Source organism: Mytilus californianus, unplaced genomic scaffold (genome assembly GCF_021869535.1).
Source record: "Mytilus californianus isolate M0D057914Y unplaced genomic scaffold, xbMytCali1.0.p SCAF_8, whole genome shotgun sequence".
NCBI classification, from domain to species: domain Eukaryota; kingdom Metazoa; phylum Mollusca; class Bivalvia; order Mytilida; family Mytilidae; genus Mytilus; species Mytilus californianus.
This window is the reverse complement of record NW_026262734.1, coordinates 13,360,386-13,371,898: the sequence shown is the minus strand read 5'-3', so window position 1 is coordinate 13,371,898 and position 11,513 is coordinate 13,360,386. Positions and strand designations below refer to the sequence as shown.

Genomic DNA, 11,513 nt, shown 5'->3' with positions numbered 1-11,513 from the left:
GTACCTCAAGTAGACAAAGCCTGTCGAAAGTTTTGATGGTAATACACATCAATATTCATAAGAGTTGGGTGTATTTAATTGCATTGGTCTGTACATGAGGTGCAGTTGATGTGTACCTCAAGTAGACAAAGCTTGCCGAAAGTTTTGATGGTAATACAAATCAATATTTATCAGAGTTGGGTGTTTGTAAGTTGCATTGGTGTGTACATGACTCTTGAACTCATATAATATAAAAACCATTGTCTGAACCACATTTCCGTTAGACCATCGGACTTTAGTGTGATATCTGATCGCACTTAAACACAAACAACCATCGCACTTTAGTGTGACCATCGAACTTAAGCGTGACCATTGCACTTTAGAGTCCAACATATATATAAGCTATTGCTTATAGCATCTTAGAAATAGACTTAAGGTAGTTCAGGGGTATAGAAAAAAAATGACAGAATTTTCTTATACTTTGTGAACTTAAATTTTGTAGCATGGTTATTGAAAAAATCCAAAAAAAAGTGGGGGTCACCGGCCATCTAAGAGATTTTTTGACCTCTGAAAATGAGTGCAAATAGGCTATATGGATATATAGGGAAAATGGACATAAAGCCTCTTTGATTGAATTTTCACAGCAAACAAAAAGACAGACGTTGCTCATTTTTTCATACTGAAAAGTTTGATGTCTCTATTTTATGAAATTGGAATAAAATTTGGGGGTCACTGGCCATCCAAGAGATTTTGTTACCTCTACAAATGAGTGCAAAAAAGGCTAAATATAGGAAAAATGGACATAAAACCTCTTTGATTGAATTTTCACAGCAAACAAAATGACAAAAGTTGCTCATTTTTTCATACGGAAAAGCTTGATGTCTCTATTTTATGAAATTGGAATAAAATTTGGGGGTCACCGGCCATCCAAGAGATATTTTGACCTGTGAAAATGAGTGCAAAAAGGCTAGATATAGGGAAAATAGACATAAAACCTCTTTGATTGAATTTTCACAGCACACATAATTACAGAAGTTGCTCATTTTTTCATACTGAAAAGCTTGATGTCTCTATTTTATGAAATTGGAATAAAATTTGGGGGTCACCGGCCATCCAAGAGATTTTTTGACCTGTGAAAACTAGTGCAAATAGGTTAAATATAGGGAAAATGGACATAAAACCTCTATGATTGAATTTTCACAGCAAACAAAATGACAGAAGTTGCTCATTTTTTCATACTGAAAAGCTTGATGTCTTTATTTCATGAAATTGGAATAAAATTTTGGGTTCACCGGCCATCGAAGAGATTTTTTTACCTGTGAAAATGAGTGCAAAAAGGCTAAATATAGGGAAAATGGACATAAAACCTCTCTGATTGAATTTTCACAGCAAATAAAATGACAGAAGTTGCTCATTTTTTCATACTGAAAAGCTTTTTGTCTTTATTTTATGAAATTGGAATAAAATTTGGGGGTCACTGGCCATCCAAGAGATTTTTTGACCTGTGAAAATGAGTGCAAAAAGGCTAGATATAGGGAAAATGGACATAAAACCTCTTAGATTGAATTTTCACAGCAAACAAAAATGACAGAAGTTGCTCATTTTTTCATACTATAAAGCGTGATGTCTCTATTTTACGAAATTGGAAAAATATTTGGTGGTCACCGGCCATCCAAGAGATTTTTTGGCCTCGGTAAATGAGTGCAAAAAGGCTAAATATAGGGAAAATGGACATAAAACCTCTTTCATTAAATTTTCACAGCAAACAAAATGACATAAGTTGCTCATTTTTTCATACTGAAAAGCTTGAAGTCTCTTTTTTATAAAATTGGAATAAAATTTGGGGGTCACCGGCCATTCAAGAGATTTTTTGACTTCTGAAAATGGGTACAAATAGGCTAATTTCTGAATGGATATAGGGGAAATTGGAAAAAACCTCTCTTTTTGAATATTCACAGGAAAAAAATGACAGAAGTTGCTAATTTTTATGCCCCATCGTAGCTGAGGGGGCATTGAATTTTACCCTTGTCCGTATGTAAGTCTGTTCGTCCGTATGAACGTCCCAGATTTGATTTCCGTTCTCCAGCTTTTATTTGCCTCAACCAAATGTTATGAAACTTTATCAAAATGATTTTACCACACAACACACACAAAGTTTTAATTTTGTTGGTGTCACTTTAACCGTTCTAGAGTTATGCCCCTTTACAAATTGAAAAATTGCTGAATTTTTCCTTTCCTTTCTCTAACTTTAGTTTGCTTTTACCAAATGTTATGATTGATATCTTGCAGTTTCCTTTGCATTTTCTTATCAAACTTTGAAGTATTATTAAGTATCATGTGCAGATTAGATTTCGGTGTAAATAGGCTGTGTTTGCTTTATATATAAGACTCATTTCTAGAGGAGCACCAACATAAAATATTATGTAAAGGAAACATGGCATTTTCTGTTTATTTTCTTATTATGATATGAGTTAGAATGTCCCATTAGTATGGTTAATCTTTCTTTTATCACACATTAAAGATTCAGATAAATGTGAGCATTTGTTCTTGTTTTCTTTTCATTTCTTTTTAATATTAAAAAAATACATTCCGAATAAATTTGACAAAAAATAGACTTACCATCACTACCACACATAATCAGCACAGTAAGTGCCCCCCTTTTTCCACTCCATTTGATTATCCAGTATTATGTGCTGATTTTAATTATAATTGTTTTTCTTTTTGTGTGTTACCGAGTTGATTTAGGGAATTAACATGACTAAGCATATTTCTTGATAGAAGTGAAACAACAACATGTGATCTAATACATTTATTTTATTTTCAATGGATATCTGTTCTTACGTTTGTTTGTACATATATAATTAAATAAAGATGCCAAATAAATTACATGTTTTTCTCAGTTAGAAATACTGTTTGTAGTAGCTAGGTTAAATAATTTCACTGAATAAAATTTGCAAAAGCCTTGCTAATAATATAAATTTTTAAAAACATTAAGACATTTTGTTTTGGACTTCAACATGACAAATTCTAGATTTAACCCTAATTTGGTTTATTATACAATTATTTGCAAAATGTAGATCATAATGAATATGTGTAAAATTTCATTAACTATGTTCAGCACAAACATTGACCTGACCAATAAGTGAATACATGTATCATCATGTAAACATCAAATAGTCATGATTGAAGTCATCAAAATAGTGTTTGTTTGAATATATTTGCCGTAACTTGTATAAGTCTTTCTGATATCATTTTATCCCATATTCAATCTTTTAAAGATGGAGATCTCCTTCTTTCCCATCCACAGAGGTAGGAGTATAATTATGCCAGACATCTCATTCAAAATTTTACTTTTTGAATATACAGTATTTTGATACTTCTGTACAAATAGATGAAAGTATGTTATCTATAAATAGATTTTTTAAAGTTCCAATAGCAATAACATTTCTAAATAACCTTGGATGTCTTTTTACCAATATAAACACCTGAGAGACTACAATTGTTCCTGCTGCTTTTTTATAATTGTTAAGCTATTTTCCAAAAATTTCTATATACTTGTTCTAATTGCCTGTACAAGCAATAAAAAAATCCACCAAAATATATATAAAAAAACACAGAAAAGACTAAGATTTATAGAACTGTTAACTCAACATATTATGAAACTCTTATCTCAAGTTGAACTTTTTTTCAAGAAACTGTACAGTCAAAATTTATCATACTATGTTCATACAGTCTATCTTTATGAACAAAATTTGGGTTATAGCCGGATAGATTACTTCACTGGATTATGTATGCATTAAAAACTCAAATGCATCTCCTCCAGTAAGAAATGGTTTTCCAATCAACAATAAATTATTACACAAACTTAAAAAAATTGATATCTAAAAAAATTCAAGGTTCATATAAAGTTGTATAACTATCAAAACTATTTGGTTTATATCATGAAGATATGTCTACAATACATTTACAAATATTACAGCAGGGCTCACGCTACCATTTACAGTAATTTACAGTACACATTAATGTTTATCTCTGATCATGAATTTCAACAAAAGGTTAGTTAAGGTAAAGTTCTGCATAACAACGATCAATTTTCTAATTCTTATCATACAGGAGGAATAATATTTTACGTTAAAACTTCATGACCTCCCATGTAACTGTATCATATGATCTTAAAGTATTACCACTGACTGACTACCTTAACAAACATATTTTTCCTTTACTTGTGACTAATTAGATACTCATATACTCTTTGTATAATTATTTTGTTTGATGTCACTCTAACTACCCCAGTTGAAGACTTTTCTGTCATTAAGGCTTTGAGTCCTGCCATGTCATTTCGTTGTACTGCTAATTGGAAATGTTGAAACCTTAGGTTAGACCTTTTGGTCTTTAGTGCCATAGCTTTTGACAGACATTTTGATTGAACTAGCTCTTCAAAAGTTTTCAAGTTGGCCAATTGCATCTGGTATAACTGAGGGTAGCTAGGTGAAAAAGCAAGTTCACTAATAAATTGAGAAACATTACCTTTCTCAGTGACTAAATTAAAAAGTAATTTTGTGTCATACACAGCATAATGAGATTCATACTGTTGACCTAATAGTTTATCAACGAGAAAAGACTGGCTATAAGATGACAAGCCAGGTGAAACGAGTTTAAACAAATTCAAAAAGTCTAAATAAAACATGGCAGTCAAATCGTTTTATATTATGTCCTACCAATACAGGTTTATCTGTGAAACTTGACAAATACAAATAAGTTAAAAATCAGTCATTCTTTCATGTTTATGCTTATAAACAACAGCATTACCATTGTAATACATTTTTTGTCCTACAATAGTGATTTTTGTTATTTCTGATGCTTCTCTTGAAATTTGTTGGTCTGGAAATATATATCGACTGAAGGAACTGTCTTTGGTGCATGCAGCTATCTGGGTTATATCAGAATATATACCTGAAGTTAAACATTTTGTTTATTATTGTGCATCTAAACTGTAAAAGGTATTACGAAAAAGCAATTAATTGTCAAAAAATTATAAACAGGACTAAGTCTTCTATCCCCCTCATTTGAACTTTCGTTGATGGTCTTATTGGCAATTATACCACATCTCCTTATTTCATATCTCTCTTCATTGAAATAACTAAAAAAAAAAAGTTTTGCTCCACTGGTCTGTAAATATTTTTCTAAAATTATCATCTTTGTATTTTATCTCACTTCCAAAATAAGGTAGATGCAAAGTGTAAATTGCTAAAAAAAAAATGAAAGAGTTATTGCCCCTTAAATGTATTGTTTCAGCAATTTTCAGTTTTTGGTTTTATTTCAACTAAAAGAAAAAAAGAACATTAGATTAATCATCAAAAGCAAGCTAAATTATCAAGGTGAGTCATTCATGATCCTCTTAATATACTTTATTCATAACGCAGCCAAAATGCATTGACTTTAAAATTTGGCTTTACACAGTATATACAGACATTGATAATGTGTTTCTGTAGATATTGTTATATCTTTGATGTCATGAAAAAATCCAGTTCTTTCAATTTTAACATTATCCACTGAAATATTTTTTTATAATTGAGGTAACTCATTTCTGAAGTATAATTATGTATAACTTACTTAAACCAGTTGTCTCTAAATCAAAACAAACTATTGGTGCATCATCTATGTTTGTAAAGGTTTCAGCTTCAGGAACTGCAGGTATTTCTTCTATGTCTATTGTTGCAAAATCTTCTAACCCTAATTAAAATAATATATACCAAGTCTTTGAAAGAAAATAATTTCAACTTTATAAAATATCAAAATCTACTAAAATTCATTAATATTTTGTGACTAAATTGTCCCAAAAATTACAATACTTCAGAAGTCTTGTAAATTTCATGATTACATCTTCATTTTAATTATATAACTTTAATGTCTGCCTGAAATCTCACGCATTTTCACAGTTGGTGATTAATTGCACAGTCACTTTATAATTTGAAAACTTTTTTGACTTGGGGACATAAAAATATATACATGAATATTACATATGCATAGACCTGATGGTGTTGCATTCTTCTATTTGGATATAATGATCAAATGTATCAAAGGTTATTTTATATATCCTAAGCCTTGTTTCTATTTTAAAGTATATATTGATGCTATGTTTCTATTATAATAATAATTATGTATATTGACCTCTTCAAAAGTAAAAAGCACATCATACTTTCTGTCAATATAAGAATTATTACCAATTGAACTGTGGTATGTTCTCCCTTCTTTGACTTCAGCCACTGTTGTTTTTGTAGGCGTTTCTTTTTGAGAACTTTATGTTGTTTTTTTCCCTGTTTGCTTTTTAATCTGTTTTTGTTGCCCTCTCTCTTCTTGTTTAATTTATTACCCCAGCTTAGGGTCTCATTTCCAGGTGACAGGCCTATAGATGTGTTTAACTGAAAAATCAATTCATTTAAAATCATGCAAGTCTTTATCATCTTTATAATAATTCCTTAAAAAAATCATATTTTGTATGCTTTTGTAATGAAAGTTGAAGGCATTTTGAAGTATGAATATTACATTTTGAGCAGCAATAATCAATCATTGAATAGAATTCGGCAAAATTGAGATTAATCTTGACCTGATGTAGAATAATCAGAATATTTACCCAGGAATCTTTAACAGTTGATATCATAATGTATTGTTTTTTTTGCTCATTTTTAAAGGCTGTAAAAGTAAGGGCTTTTCCAGAATTAATTTATGGGAGGTAGGACAGCACTTTTATTAAAATTTGATGGGTGGTGGTTATCTAAGAAAGATTGCCTGAATATTTATATGAAATATCCAATTTAAAATGTATGCATGGTTGGGTCAAATAAAAAGTGCCTTCCTACCCCCCCCCCCCCCCCCCCCCCCCGCCCCCCCCCCCACGATACATTTATTTTTGGAACTAAAATAGTTGCTTAGATATGTCTTTTTGTCTCTGGTAAATAGATGTCTCATTTGCAATCATACTGTATTTTCTTATTTTTATATTTTTTTAGTTTATTTTTTTTAATAGAGAAGTATATATATATATATGAAGTAAGATTGCATTTATTACATGTTCATTGTGATTATTAAAGCCTTAATGTAAGTTGCTAATTTCTGTTCATTTGTCTTAATTGCAATTAAGTATAGGATGTTTATCAAATAATACCTCAGCAACATAATTATAACCCTCATTCTTTTGGAGTACGGCTGAGCTGACTCTGTAATTTAAAGATGCTGATGTGGAGAAATGTTTGGTTTTTAGAGCTTTGAGAGCAATTAAGTTATTAAAGCTTTCATTTGCCTGTGATGAGCCCAAGTTAGATAGCTTTTTAGACTGTGGAACCATTTTTTGAATAAACAGTTTCTCAAGATCTGATCTGTGTTCAGACGAACATAGGTCTTTTCCACGAGGAAGATTTGAATGGATATAGGAATCCTTGTCTTTAAGGTATCCACACCAAGTTTCATTGCAGTTATCATGTTCGCCAAATATGTGTTTTATTGATGCATGTAGGCCGTCCTCAATACCACTTGGATTACCTACATTCTGGTTGACAACGTATGTAAAGTTTTTAACAATTGCCTCACAAACCATTCCAGTTAACTCTTTGTGTTTTGGCTTTAGTTCATTTATCTTTGAAATAATGTTATGTTTGATATGATTTCTATCACTTATTTTTTCCATTTTTGAATTGGGCATTATTAATCTCTTGGCTCAGTCAAAACCTGTGGAATCATCATCTCCTACTACTTCTAATATATCCACTCCTTTTTCATCTAATTCCTTTAACATTTCGACTTCCATATCTGGTTCCATACCCTGAAATAGTTTTTAAAATAATGTGTATTCAGTAAACATTTAGATGATACCACAACCCCATATTTGATTATCAAAAGCCTTAAACTTTGCATTGACAAAATTTTTTGTAAAAATTCCTCAAAAATGAAAGCGTACACGGTTTGATTAATTCAACAGTTGTATCTAACAATTCTAATAATCTGCCAATTTTTTGAAATTGAAATGTTTTGGAAACACTAAAGAATGAATGGTCCTCACATTCACTTTCATCAACTAAACATTGAATATGCCAATTCAAAATTACAACTTATTTTCAAAGTAAATATTGAGGTGTTGTTTGTTTTCACAATGCAATGATGACGGGATGTATCATGAGATATCGTTGTCTGTCTGTTCTTCTGTTGTCAACATGTAGGACATTAACTCAAAAAGCTTTAACTAATTTGCATAAAACTTTGATGAATTGTTATATTTATTGATGTGAGACCCCTTTGGTTTTTTATAAATTTTAGATTTTACATTTACGAGTTATGGGGTTTTATTCATTAAAAAAGGGGGGATTTTCCAGTTTTGGACAATGACTCAAAAATGCTTTCAGCAATTCTCATGAAACTTTAGTGAATTGTTTATATCTATTGATGTAAGCTCCCTTTTGATTTTTATTCATTTGAAATATGACATTGAGAAGTAATTGAACTTTTTCTTTGAAAAAGTGATGGGCGTATCATGTGCTGTTTATTACCATTAGTATTGCTTTCATATGGTAAATACCTTTGCCGAACCACTCCAATTCTTTCTACACTTATGTTGTCGTGGTAAGACACCTCTGCCCTTTGCCCTTTCACAAATTCTACAGCTTGATATGCGAACCTTATGGTTTACAACTTTGCCTGTGGTTTTTCCAATCAGTGTTGAAACTTCTTCAAAATGCAACATATTGAAGTTTTATATCTAAATCACAATGTTCAAGCCAAGATTTGAAAAGAACAGGTTTATATTGAGCATATCAAAGAACCCCATATACTAAAATGTTGTTGCTCATGAAATGTACAAAACCAAAGAGTTATGGGTATTTTTTTGTTTTTTTCATTTAACAAATTGCAAATTTGTGGCTTTGTGACCATTTTGAAAAAATAATGTGAAAGTTTGGTTTAGTTTATATCTGTATATTATATTTGTTCAGCATCTACCAGTACCTTGTTTAAAGAAACTTTAAACCACAAAAAGAAAAATATATGCTGTATTATTTTTATTAGATTTGAGATTTTTTACCTTGACTTGTTGAAAAATTTAATAAATGGTCAACTAATGAATGCCGAAATCTAGAATGTAGCTTGATAAAAGATAGGAAAACACCTTAAGAGTTGTTTGTTATACTCTAAAGAAGGCTAAAATATCAACAATCAATACATTCTATAGAATAGAAGCGGTAAAGTTATAATTTTTGTATCAATTTTAATTGATATTTCTGCCTTTTTTGCAGAGTTATCTCCCGTTTTCAATGCAAATCTCCATAGGAATTTTAAATCATGATTTTTTAGTCTTCCTCAAGTAAGAATATATAAAACTTTTTGCTGTGTATATTTGGGGTATAATGCCTCGACTAATGGGTATGACTATGCAGTATGGGCTTTGCTCATTGTTGAAGGCCGTAAGGTGACCTATAGTTGTTAATTTCTGTGTCATTTTGGTCTCTTGTGGAGAGTTGTCTCATTGGCAATCATACCACATCTTTTTTTTATAATGGGGTATATTCCAAAAAGAAAGTAACTAATATTTAACAAGCAAAATGCATTTCTATAGATCCACCCCACCAGGTGATCACACTGAATGGACATGAAATAAGCACTGTCATTTTTACCTAATAAGCTGTAGTACGATCGGCCAGATCCTTTTTTCTGCCAGCATGTATCAGTACTTATGCATATTCCACTTCTACTGTCTGTTTGATCTTCTAATTTAATAGGAAAAAAATGCACATATAATATATATATATATATATAGAAATAAGCAGTAATAATAGACCACTTCTGTAATCCACTTTGGTCTTGACTGTCCTTAATTAGTGTGATTAATTAATATCAATCTTGGTATAGTCTGTATAATTGATTCGAAAAATGCTCGTCCAGTCTTGACTCTGTCTCGACCTGTGTCTACAATCTTGATCTTCAAATTTAGTCTAGACTGGTCTGAATGAGCCTATCTAACTATATAATGAATTTTATATTAATTTTACAAAATTTCAGGTTATTTGGTAGTTTGTTCATTGCTGTCAAATTAAAGGCTTTGATTAATAGGTAGAAAAAAATAGAATTTTCAGTTCTGAATAAATTAATATAGTGACCTTTAATTATAACTTTAAATTTTTCCAATTAACTTAGATTTTCATAAAACTTTGCAGCTATCTCAATTATATATTGATCTTACAGAATGCCATATTGTTTGGTAGCTTAATGTATTGCTGTCAAATTAAAGGATTTCATTAATAGGTAAAAACAGCAAGAATTTCAGTTTGGACTAAATTCTGATAGTCACCTTTAAACTTTTATAAAACTTTTCCAAATCAACTTGGATTTTCATTAAACTATATAGCTATCTGAACTATATGATGATGTTATAGAATGCAAAGTTGTTTGGTAGTTTAGAGTGTAGCTATCAAATTTAAGGACTTAATTAATTGGTTAAAAAAGTTATAATTCTGATTTTTCATCAACATCTTTAGCTATCTCAATTAAATATTGATCTTGCAAAATACCAGGTTATTTGGTAGTTTTCGCAACTTTTGTTTATTGCTGTCAAATTTTAAAATTTAATTTATAGGTATCTTTATGCATTTAGACCAAACTGAAAATTGTGACTTTTTTTTACCTATTAATTAAATCCTTAAATTTTATGGCAATCAACAAAATAGCCACATTACCTGCATTTTGTAAGATCAATATATAATTAAGATAGCTGTATAGTTTTATGAAAATCCAAGTTGATTTAGAAAAGTTAGAAAGAAAATTAAAGGTGACTATCTGATTTAAGTACAAACTGAAAATTCTTGCTTTTTTTTTTTGGTTGAGATTGTAGAGACTGAGTCCAGACTGGTTGAGCATTTGTCGAGACCATATTCAGACTATACCAATATTATCAAGTACTCAATCAGGCTTATAAAGTAAAGTATAAGAAAATGTATATAAATACAAAATAGCCATAATTGTTATCAAACCTGTTGTGGAATTCAATATTTCCCTTTGCAAGTGTCTTTGTTGTGACATGATGGCCTGATTATCAAGAACACTGCCGGCTTCATTTTCTCTAATTTTCAAGGTCTTTGCATCTATGCAATGGACATTAAGTGATGACAAAAAGTTTTTGAACTGAGTCTCGCCAATACCACTATGCATCATTTCTGTATTGTTTATTAAAAGATGTTTAATAAAAATGAATTGTGAATACATCAAAAAAATTGGTTCAATGTGTATTTTTTAACATGTTTAATGAATGAAGTGTTTTTCACAAGGCCTTTCATCATCACTACAAATTCTGTAATTGAGGTTATCAGAATTGTTTTTTAATGTAATATGTATATGTGAAGCCTAGGTGGTCGAGTGGTCTAACGTGTTGGATATAGTGCAATACGATTTTGTGCCACAATATCTCAGTAGTATGAGTTTCAATCCCGGCGAGGGAAGAACAAATAAATTTGCGAACGCAAATTTACAGATCTAACATTGTTCGGCTGATGTTT

At 30.5% G+C, this 11,513-nt stretch overlaps 1 long non-coding RNA gene across 1 annotated transcript; it reads right to left on the bottom strand.

Moving 5' to 3' along the window:
• Positions 1-2,990: 2,990 nt before the first annotated feature.
• On the bottom strand, positions 2,991-8,789 carry LOC127711234 (uncharacterized). The gene is made up of 5 exons (XR_007986607.1): positions 8,549-8,789; positions 7,145-7,798; positions 6,204-6,401; positions 5,593-5,712; positions 2,991-4,932 (listed from the first exon to the last, which is right to left on the bottom strand). It is a non-coding gene; the product is annotated as an uncharacterized LOC127711234 (long non-coding RNA).
• Between the last annotated feature and the right edge of the window lie 2,724 nt (positions 8,790-11,513).